Source organism: Callorhinus ursinus, unplaced genomic scaffold (assembly GCF_003265705.2).
Source record: "Callorhinus ursinus isolate GAN/ISIS: 27379988/994484 unplaced genomic scaffold, GSC_fseal_2.0 scaffold10, whole genome shotgun sequence".
Taxonomy (NCBI): Eukaryota; Metazoa; Chordata; class Mammalia; order Carnivora; family Otariidae; genus Callorhinus; species Callorhinus ursinus.
The window spans coordinates 1,468,948-1,487,528 of NW_027397072.1; the positions used below are offsets into that span (position 1 = coordinate 1,468,948).

The 18,581-nt window shown below is 44.7% G+C and overlaps 1 protein-coding gene across 17 annotated transcripts in view; it reads right to left on the reverse strand.

Moving 5' to 3' along the window:
• The window catches only part of MYT1L (myelin transcription factor 1 like), a 418,463-nt gene that overhangs the window by 277,447 nt on the left and 122,435 nt on the right, over positions 1–18,581 (reverse strand). The window lies entirely within an intron of this gene.

The following is an 18,581-nucleotide window of genomic DNA, read 5'->3' on the forward strand; positions in this document are numbered from 1 at the left end:
CAATATTGTCTCAGGATTAGGAATTATTGACTATTCTAATTGGAAAAGAAAATATCCAGGTCATTTCAAACTACACTGTCAAAGAGAGAATTTATTTTGTTTAAAAAAAAGATGGACAGAATATCAGAAAGTGGAGAGAGCTAGGTGTCTTGTTTTAAAGCTATTGTTTCTGGTGCAAACCTCCAAATTCAGAGACGCTCATTAAATTGAGTCTATGGCAAATAACAGAGAAGTGTTAATGGGCAGCAGTGAAGTGTGTCAGGCAAATGAAGAGACCCCGAGGGCTCCGCGCTGTTTACCATCAGCTACATTCTGCAGCATTACCATAAATCCTCTAAAAGATACTGTACTTCCCTTCCTGCGTGTTACCTCACAATAAAGGAGATACTCAGCATACTTGGCAGGTGGGGTGTGAAATAAGATAAGACGCAGTTTCCTAGGAAATTCACAGGCAGCCAATAAAATGCAACCATAACCAATGTTATTATTTTCCCTAATAAGAATTTACCAAAACAAACACATAAAGAACAGAATAATTTGGAAATATGCACACGGAGCTAGAAAGGTTTCAAAATTACCCTGAAAAATCAAGGTTGAAAAATAAAATGGGAGTAAGTGTATTTTTCTGTGTATCAAAGTCAAGACTCATTAGTTTGGAGTTCTTATGTAACATTTTTAAACAGGTAAAGCTTTTAATACAAATTATGACCTGTGGTTTTATTTATAGCAACCCAAAGCCATCTATACTAGAAAATCTTTGAGGAGAACAGTGTGTTTTATGGTCTTTTCCTGACCGCCAATACTCAAAACACACACAAATAGGTAGGCACGTACACACACATGCCCACATGCATGCACACACGTGCACACATAATACAAATGCAGGAAATTCTTCTCAACACGAACCATTCTTTTACTTACAGTATGATTTGTAAACTTAACTTTTATGTGACAGAAGCAAGTGCCCCCCATACCTCCTCACACCAGACACACCACCTTCCGACCATCTAGATTTGGAGGTGAGCATCCGTCTGGGATGAACAGCAATGTCTCCTGCATCCTCAGCCTTGCACTCTGGTCACTAAAGCTCAGCGTTCAGAGCCCTCACCCTTGCAAGATGGAGCTGGGAGCACATACAGGTACTCAGCAGCTGGACACAGGGCTGTTGAAGACAAACGTGTGCTTAGTGGCTATTGCAATCCAGCCTCCACTATTTTGACTTTCTGAAACCCATGCCTGCTCTTTCCACCAGATCCTACTAAGAAAGTTACATAGAAGCTTGATATTATTGATTTTGAAATCATAATATAATGGTTTAAAATATAATAATTATGTTCATGCAATATTAGTGAACCTACAGACTGTCATGCTTATACATTATTTCTGGATAAGCAAGAGCCATTTAGCCAATATTGGTATGAACATTTTGGGGTCATTGAACCTCTCTGAATTCAGGTTCTCTCTCAGACAATTATAGGGCCAGGATAAAAATGAAAAGCATTTCCTTTGACTCCCCAAAGCCCAAATACTTGGAGTTCCCCTGCCTTGCTCTGCCACTGGATATAAATTCCCGGCCAGGGAACTGTTTGCAGGAGAAGAGCACCATTCCTGTTTCGTGTACTCACTAAGTTTGTTTATAGAGTGGGTGTACCATCTACACCTTTGAATGGTGGCTAAGTGGCCCCAGGAATCACCCTACAAATGCCTTTCTGCTGCAGGACATCCCGACCACGGGAGGGCACTGACCTCTTGCCTGGGTGCACCTGCCCTTCCACCGGGATGTCCCCAGCAGGTGCCAGCCCCTTGGGTTTGGGGGTCCGGTCCCTGTGTCTTTGCTTTCCTGAGGTTTCTTAATGTCAGAGAGACCTTCTGATTAACTCAGTTGTGTTTAAATGACACACGCAGGTGTCTCTTTGGCAATCTGAGTCACTGTTACAGGATTATCTACCAGAGGAAATGTCTCTTGCCTTTTTTTCTCCCTAAAAGTTCTATGTGAGATTGGTTAAAAAATGAGGGACATGTTTTGACAGTGCTCCTCCTCAGACTTACAACATTGAACAATAGGAGACAGACAATTCCTCATAAGGCAGGTAGGGGTAAATCCTTCTCAGCGAGCAGACACAGAGGCTCAGGTGAGTCTCCAGGAATGAATCCAAAGTCCAATGACCTGGTTTTGTTTGCTCTCCTGGACCCATGCTCAATATTCTCTGAACAGGAAAACCTGTCTTTAAAAGGACTTCGGTGTGCTTGAGTGTGAAGAGACTAGTGTGTTGTAGGGGTCACAGACTCCGCGGATGCTCCCTGCGGCTGCCCGCCTCCTCCCCGAGCTGCCTCATCTGTCCCTGTTCATAGAATGAGATCCCACCCCCCAGGGATGGCGTGGAGAGGAGTAAATTGCTTGTACATAGTAGGCTCTCCATCAATCCTTCCTGCTTGAATACAGGAATTGTTTCCCTTTGTGCCAAATTCAAGATATTTTAGTAAATCCACTCCCTTGCTTGTATTCTTTGTTTTAGAAATTTAGGTCCATTTTCAGTTTTTCAGAGAAAAACAAGAGATCATCATCAGGAGACAAAGATGACGAGGAAGGTAAGACGGAACACGGACAGGTCAGTGAGCGGACAAGGGTCTCTCCAGATGGACTCACGGGACATCAGAACGCACGCAGGTCTTGAAATCTTCCTGCTTGTCATTTTTTAAAAATGTTGATGCACCTCTTCATCATGCATTTTCCATTTAAACTGTTACATATTTGCCCCAAAACTCCATCCTTTTGAGTGTTGCCATGTATTTTTGAGAATTAAGAAGGTCCAACTCTACCTTGTGTACAACCTTAGTATTTCCTGTGGATTCTCTGTGCAGGACGGCTCCTCGGAATGTCTCCAGCTATCTTCTGATTACTAGGTATTCCCACGCTTACACCCATATCTGAAGCCACCACCTCATTGGAAAGGAAACTCCTTTCCCATTGTGGGCTTTTAGTGAGAGCTAGCTGGACCCCGATGCCAAGGACAGGGTATTGGTAGGTACACCTGTCCATGGGGGGTGGGGAACGCACACAGGCTTGCATGGCGGTGATGGGAACACCACGCCCTACAGAAATGGACAGTGTGTGTGACAATCTGAGATGTGTGACCCTCGCCTGACGATTACAGCTCCCAGCAACCACCAAACATTGTAGTCACATCTAACACAGATACACGTACGACCGTTCCATGCAGTATTGCGTACGATCAAAACTGGAGAACTGTCTGCAGTGGACTGGTTAGATTATTACAAGTAACAGTGTAGGATTGGTCTGTATGGTTGAAGGGACAGGGTCACCGCGATGAAGAGCAAAGTGTCAACAGAACGCTATAGAGCAGCGTGTACAGTGAACCCCACCTGCACACACCTTTGCCAATCCGTAACCCGTCACACGCATGTATGTCGATACATAGAAGAACACCTGGAATGCGTACATATCCATGGTTAACTGGGATCATCTTCGGAAAAAGAGTGGGATTATGAAGACTAAAAAGGATTTTCACTTTTTATCTTATATGCTTCCAATTGTTTAATAGTTTATTGCAAAAGCAAACTCATGTAACACGTATGTAACCAAAAAAAACCCCTAAAAATATGATTTCTTATATCTATTAGTATTTTCAAAAGTTATGTATCAATTGTTATAAAGAATGATTAATAAATTCAGGTTAAATAAATAAATTCAGGACCTTGTACTTCCAAGGTCCCATAATAATTACGAGCAACTTGAACTCCTCCCAAAACCATTTGTTGCTTCCCACTGTATGTATAACTTGTTCTGGGATCTGCTGACTATTTACACACCAATAAACAATGCTATAAGGAAATCACATTTAGGCCCAATTAGATCATTCAAGCTCATTAAAAAAAATTCTTCCAAATTAAGCAAAATGATATAGAAAAGCAATTGAAGATGGAGGCAATTAAAACAAAGGCCAATCAGTGCTATATCAGGGAGGAGAGAGCTGCTTCTGACACCAGCGGCCCACCAGAGGCCCTCCAGCGGCCCCCAGCAGCCATCGCCCCAGCACTCTCTACCTGGTCAGGTCTGCTGAGCCTGCGGCCGCTGATGAACACTAAAAATCTGTCACCGAAGGCACAGCCCCAGCAACAAATGCCGCGAGCTAGAACAGCTTCTGGAGTCAGTGGACATTAGAACTAGAAGTAACTTTAATGAGCGTTTGGCCTAGTCAAAACCCTCCATTTTTAGACTTGGGTGCTAACATCCGGAAAAGCTCAGTAACCTGCCCAGTTTCTGTGGAAAGTAAGACAGATCCAGGGCAATGTCTCAGGTGGACTATTCTCAGCTCCCTTCCCCAGCTACTCAAGAGCTGTTCTAGAGAAATCTAAGACTTAATTTCAGTTCCTTTTAGTAACAATCCCAAGCTTGAGTTGCCACAGCACGTGGATGAATAACTTTTAATGCGGCATATAATGGTAAAGATCAGCCTCAGCCACAGAGCAGTATTTGGGGTTCTGCATTGGTATGTGAATTTGGGATATCGGCAGCTGCAGGATTTGGCCCCAGAAGGGGTGACCTCCACCCACTAAGGCTTTCAGGCTTATTTTCTTTGACCATCGGTGAAACAAGTGATTCTTACTGAAATCAAAGCTTTCCAAAAGGCAATGCACAAATTAACCCCAGAAGACACAGAGACATCCCCTGCCATCCTTCTTCCTGGGAAACCCCTTGGCCCAGACCCTAATTACCCCTTAGCTGAGTTCACTTCCCCACCTGCTGCCCTAACCCTGTTCCTCCTCTCCCCCACCCCAGCTTCTCTTGCTTCTATAATGCCATACCTCTGCTCAATAAAAAATCCATTCAATAATAACAGTAGTTATTATTGTTATACCACTGCCCATGAATCACAATATAAAGTTCAAAGTGTTTCACATACAAACTTGTAAATTATGCCCATTACAGGTGAAGGAACTGCGGTTCAGAGGCCCTGGGTCAGCTCGTAAGAGGCAGAGCTAGAAATGCAAACTGTCCCCTTGGCCTGACCCCCCAGTGTATGAGGCTGGTTACAACTGTCTCTTGAGTCTTGAGTCTCATTATTGCCCCATGGGACCTTTCATCTAAGACATTTTCTCAGTGTCCCTCCAATACAGAGGCCACTTTCTCATACCATCTTTCCCTCTATTTAAATATCACAGATTTAATGAACTATTGGGATGTCATCAAGATAAAAACCTTTTGCACACAAAAGAAACAGTCAATAAAACCAAAAGACGACTGACAGTATGGGAGAAGATATTTGCAAATGACATATCAGATAAAGGGCTAGTATCCAAAATCTATAAAGAACTTATTTTTTTAATTTTTTAAATTTATTTTATTTTATTTATTTATTTATTTGAGAGAAAGAGAGAGAGAGAGAGCATGAGAGGGGGGAGGGTCAGAGGGAGAAGCAGACTCCCTGCTGAGCAAGGAGCCAGATGCGGGACTCGATCCTGGGACTCCAGGATCATGACCTGAGCCGAAGGCAGTCGCTTAACCAACTGAGCCACCCAGGCGCCCTATAAAGAACTTATCAAACTCAACATCAACATCCAAAGAACAAATGATCCAATCAAGAAATGGGCAGAAGACATGAACAGACATTTTTCCAAAGAAGACATCCACATGGCCAACAGGCACATGAAAAAGTGCTCAACATCGCTCGGCATCACGGAAATCCAAATCAAAACCTCAATGAGATACCACCTCACACCCGTCAGAATGGCTAAAATTAACAAGTCAGGGAACGACAGATGTTGGCGGGGATGTGGAGAAAGGGGAACCCTCCTACACTGTTGGTGGGAATGCAAGCTGGTGCAACCACTCTGGAAAACAGTATGGAGGTTCCTCAAACAGTTGAAAATAGAGCTACCATATGATCCAGCAATTGCACTACTGGGTATTTACCACAAAGACACAAATGTAGGAATCCGAAGGGGTACATGTACCCCAATGTTTATAGCAGCAATGTCTACAATAGCCAAACTGTGGAAAGAGCCCAGATGTCCCTCGACAGATGAATGGATAAAGAAGCAGTGGTACATATACACAATGGAATATTATGCAGCCATCAAAAGGAATGAGATCTTGCCAATTGCAACGACATGGATGGAACTGGAGGGTGTTATGCCGAGTGAAATAAGTCAATCAGAGAAAAACATGTATCATATGACCTCACTGATACGAGGAATTCTTAATCTCAGGAAACAAACTGAGGGTTGCTGGAATGGTGGGGGGTGGGAGGGATGGGGAGGCTGGGTGATAGACATTGGGGAGGGTAGGTGCTATGGTGAGCGCTGTGAATTGTGCAAGACTGTTGAATCACAGATCTGTACCTCTGAACAAATAATGCAACATATGTTAAGAAAAAAGAAAAAGAAGAAGATAGCAGGAGGGGAAGAATGAAGGGGAGTAAGTCGGAGGGGGAGACGAACCATGAGAGACGATGGACTCTGAGAAACAAACTGAGGGTTCTAGAGGGGAGGGGGGTGGGGGGATGGGTTAGCCTGGTGATGGGTATTGAGGAGGGCACGTTCTGCGTGGAGCACTGGGTGTTATGCACAAACAATGAATCATGGAACCCTGCATCAAAAACTAATGGTGTAATGTATGGTGATTAACATAACATAATAAAAAAATTCATTGCCAAGACCACTGTCAAGGAAATTATTTAAAAAATAAGTAAATAAATAAATATCACAGATTTCCCAACGCTTTTATCAAATCCCACCATTTATCTATTCAGAGACTGCCCAGATCCCTCCAGTCCTCGGTGGGCCACAGCCTCTGAGGCAGGGCAGGGCCACCCTGCAGCCAACCGTGGTAGGTCACGTGCTGTGAGCATCTGTGGTGCGCACATCTCGCCTGACATAGCGGGCTCCCTCCTTCTCTTTGCTGCCCCTGCTGCTGTTGTTACTGTAATAAAAAGTAGTAAGTGCCTTGGAGGCAGGGGTTGTATCTGTTTGCCTTTGCATCACCAGAGGCCAGGAGAGAGGCAATTCCTTAAAGGAATGAATTTTAATAAAATGTTTACTCAGGATGTGTATGGAAGATGCTTACTATTCTGTGGATTCCTCATGGTGTCTAGCCTAGTACCCACATTATTAGGGACTCCTACATAGTTACAGATCAATTGGAAAAATACAAGCCGTTTGCCCAGTCTGTTAAGCCTGCTATAGTAAAATACCACTGACTGGGTGCCTTATAAACAACAGAAATGTGTTGCTTAGTTCTGCAGGCTGGTAGTCCACAATCAGGATGCCAGCAGGGTTGGGTGAGGTCCCTTGTCTGGGTCACGGACTACTTGCTGTGTCCTCACATGGGAGGGGGGGGTGAGAGGGCTCTCCAGGGCCTTCCACAAGGGCACCAGTCCCATTCATGAAGGTTCCACCCTCATGACCTGATCATCTCCAAAGGCCCACCTCCAAACAGCATCACCTTTGGAATTCGGTCTCAACCTATGAATTTTAGGGGGACACAGACTTTCAGACCATAACATCATCCTTCAGAAGATGGACAGGTTGTCCAGGAAAGACAAGGCTCAAGTACAGATTTGTTTGAATCAGTCATCTGTCTCGTGAGTACATGTGGGAAGGAGGTAACTTGATGTCCGTGTATGTGCACACTTGGGAGAATATTTCTCACTCCTGGTGTTTCTGAGACACAGCAACGCCATGCACTGAATCATGCTATTAATTGCTTGGTGAACTCCACAAAATTTTCAGGGGACCCTTGGGTAGAAAGTCAGAATTGGAGCAACAAGCCCCCTCTTAGAATATCTATAATTACTGTCTGTCAAGGTCGTGATTGTAGATTGTGACTTAAATATGTTATTAGTTCAACTTAAACCAAGGCCTCATGTTCCAACCAGAAAATTCTAACACTAAGGGGCGTGGGCACATTTAGCAACCTTCGTTTTTGACAGACTGCTGAGTAGAAATGCTTTGTCTTCTCAAGGTGAAATGCCAAGGATGGCTCTCTAAAACTCGCAGCCATCTCCTTGACAGGGAACTCACAGGAAAGCACAAGCTGAGAAATGGGATTCCTCTGTGTGAGTATATCTTCCAACTAACTGCTTCCCAAGTGATGAAAAAGACCCTCCCAAAAAATAAACGAGTGGAACCACACCAGAAGAAAAGACTTCTGCACAGCAAAGGAAACCAGCAACAAAATGAGCAGACGACCTACTGAATGGGGGAGGATATTTGCAAATGATACATATGAAAAGGGGTTAAAATCCAAAATATATAAAGAACTTCTGTACCTCAACACCAAAAAACAAATAATTCAATTAAAAATGGGCAGAGGACCTGAATACACATTTTCCAAAGAGGATACACAGATGGCCAACAGACACATGAAAAGATGCTCAACATCATTCATCATCAGGGAAATGCAAATCAAAACCACAGTGAGATATCACCTCACACCCGTCAGAATGGCTAGAATCAACAACACAGGAAACAACAGGTGTTGGTAGAGATGCGTAGAAAGGGGAACCCTTTTACACTGTTGGTGGCAATGCAAACTGGTGCAGCCACTCTGGAAAACAGTGCGGAGATTCCTCAAAAAGTTAAAAATAAAGTTATTCTATGATCTAGTAATCACAGTACTAGATGGGAAAATGAAAACACTAAAAAAGATACATATACCCCTATGTTTACTGTAGCATTATTTACAATAGCTAAATTATCAGTGCAACCCAAGTACCCATTAATAGATGAGTGGATAAAGAAAAGTGGTATATATACCCACGGAATATTGCTCAGCCATAAAAAAGAATGAGACCTTGCCATTTGCAGCAACACGGATAGACCTAGAGGTTTTAATGCTAAGTGAGATAAGTCTGAGAAAGGCCAATACCTTATGATTTCATATGGTGTTGGAGACTCAGAAGCACGTGATTGCCTGGACACAAAGCACAGCAGGTGGCATCTTCGGCACTAACCAGAGACACCTGTTCCCTTCTCTATTTGGCGACGGGCTTGTGGAAATCTCCCTTGGATCTCATGGAAGGAGGAGGGCTTGGGAACCCCTGGCTGCCAAATGCACCAGCTCAGAAGAGCAGTCCAGAACGAGCTCAGCCCCCAGAGGCAGGAAGGGAGACTAGACCGGAGATGAAGAGCTCAGGAGCCAGCCCGCACAGAGCTGGACTCTGTGGGGCCCGCAGGAGAAGGGCTCACGCCCAGGTCATCGGCCCCCTCCGAAGCACCCCAATGGAGGTGTGCACGGCACGCTCGGGCTCCCAAGCAGGAGAACTGGGTCTGCGGTTGGAGCTGGGGAGCTCGAGGACTGATGGAGGCGGAGCTGGGAGGGGTGTGGAGCACCGTGAGACAAGGGACAGGGGACGTTGCCTGGGAGGAAACAGGGGACACAGGAAGAGAACACGCATGTTTGGACACTAGGTCCCCAAGGGTCCGTGTCTCATCCTGGGACGCAGGGAACCACCACAGGCGCTGGGCAGGGAATGGCCGGTTTAGAAACGTTGCCATGGGAACAGAGGGAAGCCCGAGGGGCTCTGAGGGCTGGGCATGTGGAGGGGCCACCTGCAGTCCTCGGAGGGGCCATGGGCTCAGGGCACTGTGCACCTGCCGCAGGAGGACTGAAGGCGCAGACTGCCATCTCACACCTCCCGCCGTGAACTCCTAGCCACGTAAGTGAGAAAGCTCTTTGTTCGCAGAGCTCCAAGAGTCATCCTTTGCATTTCTGAAACTGCACTCCACCTGAGGGCCCTGCAAAGTGATGACTAGGTCAGAAGTTTCTCCCTAAGATGAGGTAAAAATCACTATTTCTGGGGAAAAATTGCATGGAAACAGCTAAAATTTGTAGAAATGGGCAAAAGTAAAATTCTTGTTTCATAAATTTTAAAAATGTCTATGGATGTTATATCTTTAGCTAATAATATCTTCTTGATATTATTAGGAAGAAAGAAAGAGAAAAAGAGAAAGGAATCGGGAAATAGGGAAAAAGAAGGGGAGGGGAGGAGGAGGGGAGGGGCGAAGTGATCTGAACAACATGGAAAGAGCTAAGGTGGTCCACATTCGAAAATCTAGAAACATTGCCAATATCTATCGATAGATAGAATCACAAATGACTTATAATGATATGATACTATTAAATATGTAATTACTAATAATGACGGGCAAGTGCTAGATACATTTGCAGGGTTAAAGCATGCAAGTGTTCAAAGACATGGTGGGTGTAGGGAAGGGGAGGGGGAGGGTGTGGACAGAGCACAGGCCTCCACCCCACTGGGTCCATTCTTATGTGAAGGCACGTCATACATGTATCAATTATGCAATGACAAGCGTAGGTGGCAAAGTAGTATGTTTTTAAATTTGAAAAAAATGAGACTGTTTCATGGGATGATTTGATCAATAAAACAAAATAAAACAAAAAGCTCCCCTTCCGAGCAGCGATGATCTGGATTCTAGCCTGCATACAGCCCCAAGGGGCAGATGTGTCCCCAGGGCGTGGACAGGCCATCCCAGAGCAGGTTGTGGGGATGGAAGCCCTGTTCTCTTTCTGGGGTTTGTGGTGGGCCCAGAGGGACTGTGCCGAGAGACCCCGAGCTCAGTGCTTTCCTGCTAGGCTCTGGGAGCAGACACTGGGGCACAGCCCACCTTGTCAACACCTGGTGACTTGGAGCAAGCTTCTCGAGTTTCTGGGCTTGGGTTTTGCCCCCTGCGGAATGGGAAGGGTGTTAGCAGGTGTCTCTCCCTTAGAAGGGCCATCAGAGGATTAAGAGGACACAGCTCTAGCATTTAGGACTTGCCTGCCATATTGTATGCTTTCCTCATAATCAGTCAACAGCCAGCTCCCGAGCATCCAGAACAGTTTTCTGTCCTGTTCTGGCCTCAATCCGCTCAGGCTGCAGATGGGCAGGCTTACATGCTGTCTCGTCAGCGCACCCTCACCTGGCAAAGAGAGCAAGAGAGAGCCAGCTCCCGACTCTTCCTGTCAGAGCAGGACCCCCATCACATGGTCCCCACCCTCACCACCTCATCAGCCCCCACAGGCCCTGCTTCAAGCACCTGCACACTGGGGGTTAGGGTCTTAGTAGATGACCTTTGGGGGATGCAGACATTCAGTCCATAGTGGTCCCTGACAGGCAGTTCACTCATGTTTCTCTCTGATTCTTTATAAAAATATCACTTTAAAAAAGAAACAATAGCAAGTGGACTGAAGGTAGTGGGGATTTGGGCATTTTTAACACATAGAGTTTATATAATAACTATGTACTCTTAAAATTTACTAGTCACTCTGTATTTTATGCTTTCTCGTACTTCCTTGTATTTTAAAAGCTCTATACAAAGATGAATGACTCACAATAAATTGTACTGTGTGTAAACAAATATATCCAACCGCTTGGTGCCCACGTGTGGGAGGAATGAACTCCAGGCTTTCCTGAATCCCACATTCCTTACTGGAAAGGTATTTTTCTTCATCCCTTTTGCCAAGATAGTATGTACAATGCCAAAGAAATATGGATCCTGATGGTCAGATGATGGGGCAAAGGCCATGGACCTGTGTCTTGGAAATGAGTCCACAGCTGATTTCCCACCTGCTCAGCACAGACACACGTGCAATACACTTGCACCACTGGCCTAGGTGCAGTAACAATGCGGGAGTCTGCACTGACCCCTCCCCAGCCCTGCTCCCCCTGCTGCATCCTAGAAGGGGAAATCCTCCAGTCCTTCCTGGGCTCTCCACTTGCTAACACCTCACTCGATATTGGTTTAAACATCACAGAATCCAAATCTACAATAAACAGATTGTTATATAATTCTACCCCGAAGAACTAAAGTCTTACATCCGATCTGAGAGACTGTAAAATCTACACCATAAACAAATACCAGGGACTGCGGTGCAAACAGAGCCCCACTTTGCCCATTATTTGCTGGTAAAGAGATCTGTACGTTAAGCAAGGCCAACCTGTGTCAATGGTCTTTCTAACAAAACAACTTAGTAAAAGACGCCCTTTCTGCCTGTGGATATCCCACTATTTGAATGGTTAGACTGTTCAGTTAAAATAATTGGGGGCTACTCTGTGGGGAGGCAAAGCAGGCACTTGAAAGTGATTTGGCTCCTTTGTCCATCAACTCATAGACGAATCCAATCGGAAAAAGAAAAAAAAAAAAAAAAAAAAAGCCCACCATGTGAAAGTAACCAACCTCAGTGACTCTCAAATGAAACAAAAATGAAGAAACGTCCAGAGGAGTAAATGTACTGGATTAGTAGGTAAAAGTGTACAGCACACCCAGGTCTATGAGACGCCAATTCTTCAAGGAAGGTGAACTAACCTGGCCCCCAGCCAGGTCAAGATCCTTTAAAGGGACCCATCAACCATGCCGCTGCCCTGGGGCCACGGTGCCCCATGGGCTGTCAGGGAGGGAACAGGGACAAGTGGAGGGCAGTGGGCTCTGCAGAGGGGTCTGTGGAGGCCACTCTGAGCAGGGACCTAGGAAGATGTGCCCACGGCCCTTTTCTGTGTGCCCCATGAGCCCCATCAGCTGTTCCCTACATTCTCGGTTTGGAAAGCGGGTGAGTGGTAACAGACCGCATTCTGTGTGTTTACCTTTTGTTGATAAATATGTCTGTGAAAATGCTTATCTTATGATTTCCTATAATTAAAGTCCTTTTGTATAATAAAAAATGAAAAACTTGAGTAAATACATTTTGAGTAAATTGGTATGACAATGAGTCAAAGTTCTAAAAAATAACAACCCGTTAGTACTATCACATACTTAAGATTTCTTTCTATGATGGAAAACCTGAGGGTAAGGACAGGTAAGCGACTGGCCGCCCATGGCCACACAGTGGCATCTGACCCAGATCTGAGCACGTGGGGTCCGGGCAGCGCATCTTGGTGATGCACAAACAGCAGACAGGAACCATCGGGAGATGAGGGGCCCGCTGTTTCTGGGCGTGGTAACAGCAGGAGCGATAGTGAGTCCCCTGAGCAGATGTGATGCTTGTGTGGGAAAACTCCATGTAAGATCCAGGACAGTCATCTCCAAGGCACGAGAATACAGGTGATGCGGGGGCTCGCTCGAGCACTGCAGAGACATGGGGTCCTGCTTGTGGTTCTGCTCCTTATGAACTTTATGCTCTTGGACAAATGTTCTATCTCCTTGAGCAACTGTTTTCATGTATACACACCAAGTTCAGCCAAATGACCTCTACAGCCCTACCAGCTCTAAGTCACAGGAGACCATGATTAAAACGTTCCTTTAATTTTTAAAATTTTTTTTAAGTAGGCCCTATGCCCAGGACAGAGCCCAACATGGGGCTTGAACTTGGGACCCTGAGATCAAGACCTGAGCTGAGATCCAGAGTCAGACACTTAACCACCCAGGCACCCCCAAAAGTTTCCTTTAAATAGTGAGTTCAAATATGCATCATAGAATTCAATTATGACAACTTAAAAGTTGAACACAAGTTTACGCAATGCACTTTATACACAAAATAAAGTAACTGCATCATCTCCTGACCAAAAAGAAGTCACTTTTATTTATTTTTTATTTGCTTCTGATCCTCTTTTGAGAAGCAGAAAATAAAGATTTTTTTAAAAAAGTATTACACAACCTGGCCTTAATGAACCTAAAGAGCAATTCATCATCACGAAATCTAGACTTTTTTGGATTGCAGGCGGAAGGTAAACAGGCTGTAGGCAGTGGTCCTTGATGGGAAAGCAAATGTCAGAGGAGAAGCTCTGATATTTGGTCGTGGGCTCCCACTTTCTCACAGGCATTTACTAAATCCACGTTTGATGAGCTTCCCCAGCTATCAATTCTGCCAGCTCCCTGGAGCCGCACAGAGTGCGCCGCGTGGAAATGTCATCCGCCAGACCTGCAATTACCGCCGGCTGCAATCACCGGCACAATGCGGAATGGGTCGAATCCAGGTGAGAGCGGATGGCAGTCAAGCCTGGGGATGGGAGAACAAAGCCATTTTCTCTCCTTTGCCGACAACACAACCATCAGGGCTTAATTAGGAGGCGCGTGTGGGCTGGCTGCTTGAAGGCTGCTTATTACCCAGCTCGGCTCCCAATCAGCCTGTGCCGATGGGCCACCGAGAGCCAGCCACCGCGGCCAGAGAAGGGGACAGGCGGGAAGGAGCCACGAGTGCAGAGGGGAAAAGCCCTAGGGAATAAAAATAAGTTGGGAAGGGAGAGGGGCCAAACCCCTGAGAGCCAGCTGAAAATAAGTCACACAGCTCTGTGGGCGTGCCCTGCGCACAATTCACCAGATGCACCTGCTCTGGCCAGAGGCGTTCAGTACCATGACACTCCCTGGTCCCTCCACCCCCAAAGTTCTTCTTTTCAAACAACATTCCGCAGAGACCCCCCCAAACTGTAATATATCGAGTACATTCTTTACTTTTATTCACAATTTTTTATAATGAACTTAAGAGCATTTATCTAAAACAAGTTCCCTTATTCCTCTGTTTATCATACATATTTATTGCATATTTATATTGAATATATATCTATTTGTGACTACATTAAAATATCAAAGGGTTTGTTCAAAATATCCTCTAGAGACTGGTATATTAACATTTAATTGTAAGTCTAACTGTCTTTCAATAAAGCCTGTGCATTAAAAATAAATGTAGTAGTAGGGGGCGGAGCAAGATGGCGGAGGAGTAGGAGACCTAGATTTCGTCTGGTCTCAGGAATTCACCTGAATAGGGATCAAACCATTCTGAACACCTACGAACTCAACAGGAAACCGAAGAAGAGAGTAGCAACAACTCTCTGAACAGAGAAGCGACCACTTACTGGAAGGTAGGACGTGCGGAGAAGTGAATCCGAGGCGATATTCGGGAGGATAGACGGCGGGGGAGGGGGCCTCCGTCGGCCGCTTCTGGCAAGTGCTAGAGCCGCGGAGCACAAAATCGGACCTTTGAGAAGTCGGCTCCGCGGAGGAACGTCGCTCCAGTGGCTAAGCGGGGAGTGGAACCCTCGCGGGACAGTGTGGTCTCAGGACCCTCGGGGTCACAGAAAGACCGGGGGTGCCTGAGTGCGGCAGAGCTCCCAGGTATCGGAGCGGGGAAGCCGGCTGCAGAGACGGAGCCGAGGCGCGGGCTCTCAGCTCAGGGTGGCCATAAACTGTGATCCGCGGCCCAGTTGGGCCACTGCTCCTCCAGCAGGGACCCAACAAGCGGCAGAGCCGGGGAGACTCCCCTTCTTTCCCGGGGAGGAGCAGCGCGGGAGCGCACCGCAGGGATCTGCTGGGTTTGGAGACTCCACACGGGGTCGGGTGCCAGAGATACAAACGCTCGGTCACAGGCCGGGTGAGCACGGAGAGTGGCCGGAGACCGGGGACAAGGGAGTGACTGCTTTTCTCTGGGGGCGCACTGAGGAGTGGAGCCCCGAGTTCTCAGCTCCTCCGGGTGGAGATTGGGAGGCCACCATTTTCACCCTGGTCCTCCAAAGCTGTACCGAGAGCTTGCAGGGAACAAAAGCTCCCGAGAGCAAACCCGAGCAGCTTGCTTAGCCCGGACCGACAAGGGCGGGGCAATTCCGCCTCCGGCAAAGACATTTGGGAACCACAGCAACAGGCCCCTCCCCCAGAAGATCAGCACGAACAGCCAGCAAGCCAAGACCAGGTGATCGATCAAGGAGAATGGGAGAACTCCAGCGCTAGGGGAATACTGCACATAGATTCATGGCTTTTTTACCATGATTCATTAGTTCATCAAAGTTAATTTTTGTTAACTGTTTTTTTTTTCTTTTTCTTTTTCCCTTTTTCAACCAACATCTTATCAATCTCTTTTAAAAAAAATTTTTTTTTATTTTTCATTTTTAGAGTCATATTTTATGCCTTCATAGTAGTTACCCTTATTTTTGGCATATATATATAAGTTGTTCTCTCTTTAAAATTTTGAGATACAGTTTCTACTAACAGATAAAAATATACCCTAAATCACTACTGTATGGCTCTGTTCTAGTCTCCTGCCTGATCACATTCTCTCCCTTTTTTCTTTTTTTTTTTAATCTTTCTTTTTTCAAACAACTTCTTATCTTATCAAGTCCTTTTATAAAATCTTTTATAATTTTCATCTTTACAGTCATCTTCTATCCCTTCATTGTATCAACCCTTATTTTGTACATATATGTCTTTCTTCCTTTAAAATTTTAGGAGGCACTTTTTTCTAACAGACCAAAATACGCCCAAAATCTAGTGTGTGGCACTGATCTATGCACTAGCCTGATCATATTTGATCACATTCTGCTTTTTTTGTATTGTTCTGTTTTTGTTTTTATCTTTTTTTTTTCTCTTTCTTTTTTCTTTCTTTCCCTTTCTTTTCCCCTGGTTTCAGGTCTTTTCTGATTTGTATACAGTATATTTGCTGGGGACGTTGTAAACCTGTTAGCATTTTGTTCTCTCATTCATCTATTCTCCTCTGGACAAAATGACAAGACGAAAGAAATCACCTCAGCAAAAAGAACAAGAGGTAGTACCGTCAGCCAGGGACCTACTCAATACGGACATTAGTACGATGTCGGACCTAGAGTTCAGAATCATGACTTTAAAGATACTAGCTGGGCTTGAAAAAAGCGTGGAAGTTATTAGAGAAACCCTTTCTGGAGAAATAAAAGAACTAAAATCTAACCAAGTCGATATCAAAAAGGCTATTGATGAGGTGCAATCAAAAATGGGGGCACTAACTGCTAGGATAAATGAGGCAGAAGAGAGAATCAGTGAAATAGAAGACCAAATGATGGAAAGTAAAGAGGCTGAGAAAAAGAGGGAGAAACAACTACAGGACCACGAGGGCAGAATTCGAGAGATAAGTGATTCGATAAGACGAAACAACATTAGAATAATTGGGATCCCAGAAGAAGAAGAAAGAGAGAGAGGGGCAGAAGGTATATTGGAGCAAATAATAGCAGAGAACTTCCCTAATGTGAGGAAGGAAACAGGCATCAAAATCCAGGAGGCACAGAGAACCCCTCTCAAAATCAATAAAAATAGGTCAACACCCCGACATCTAATAGTAAAACTTACGAGTCTCACAGACAAAGAGAAAATCCTGAAAGCAGCTCGGGAGAAGAGATATGTAACCTACAATGGTAAAAATATTAGATTGGCACCAGACCTATCCACAGAGACCTGGCAGGCCAGAAAGGACTGGCAAGATATCTTCAGAGCACTAAACGAGAAAAATATGCAGCCAAGAATACTATATCCAGCTAGGCTGTCATTGAAAATAGAAGGACAGATAAAAAGCTTCCAGAACAAACAAAAACTAAAGGAATTTGCAAACATGAAACCAGCCCTCCAAGAAATATTGAAAGGGGTCCTCTAAGCAAAGAGAGAGCCTAAAAGCAGCAAAGAGCAGAAACGAACACAGACAACATACAGGTAACAGTCACCTTACAGGCAATACAATGGCACTAAATTCATACCTTTCAATAGTTACCCTGAATGTAAATGGGCTCGATGCCCCAATCAAAAGACACAGGCTATCAGATTGGATTAAAAAACAAGACCCATCCATATGCTGTCTGCAAGAGACTCATTTTAGACCCAAAGACACCCCCAGATTGAAAGTGAGGGGGTGGAAAACCATGTACCATGCTAATGGACACCAAAAGAAAGCTGGGGTGGCAATCCTTATATCAGACAAACTAGATTTTAAAACAAAGACTGTAATAAGAGATGAGGAAGGACACTATATCCTACTTAAAGGGTCTATCCAACAAGAAGATCTAACAATTGTAAATATCTATGCCCCGAACATGGGAGCAGCCAATTATATAAGGCAATTAATAACAAAAGCAAAGAAACACATTGACAACAATACAATAATAGTGGGGGACTTTAACACCCCCCTGACTGAAATGGACAGATCATCTAAGCAAAAGATCAACAAGGAAATAAAGACTTTAAATGACGCACTGGACCAAATGGACTTCACAGACATATTCAGAACATTCCATCCCAAAGCAACGGAATACACATTCTTCTCTAGTGCCCATGGAACATTCTCCAGAATTGATCACATCCTAGGTCACAAATCAGGTCTCAACCGGTACCAAAAGATTGGGATCATTCCCTGCATATTTTCAGACCACAATGCTTTGAAACTAGAACTCAATCACAAGAGGAAAGTCAGAAAGAACTCAAATACATGGAGGCTAAAGAGCATCCTACTAAAGAATGAATGGGTCAACCAGGAAATTGAAGAAAAATTAAAAAAATTCATGAAAACCAATGAAAATGAAAACACAACTGTCCAAAATCTTTGGTATGCAACAAAGGCAGTCCTGAGAGGAAAGTATATAGCAATACAAGCCTTTCTCAAGAAACAAGAAAGGTCTCAAATACACAATCTAACCCTACACCTAAAGGAGCTGGAGAAAGAACAGCAAATAAAGCCTAAACCCAGCAGGAGAAGAGAAATAATAAAGATCAGAGCAGAAATCAATGAAATAGAAACCAAAAAAACAGTAGAACAGATCAACGAAACTAGGAGCTGGTTCTTTGAAAGAATTAACAAGATTGATAAACCCCTGGCCAGACTGATCAAAAAGAAAAGAGAA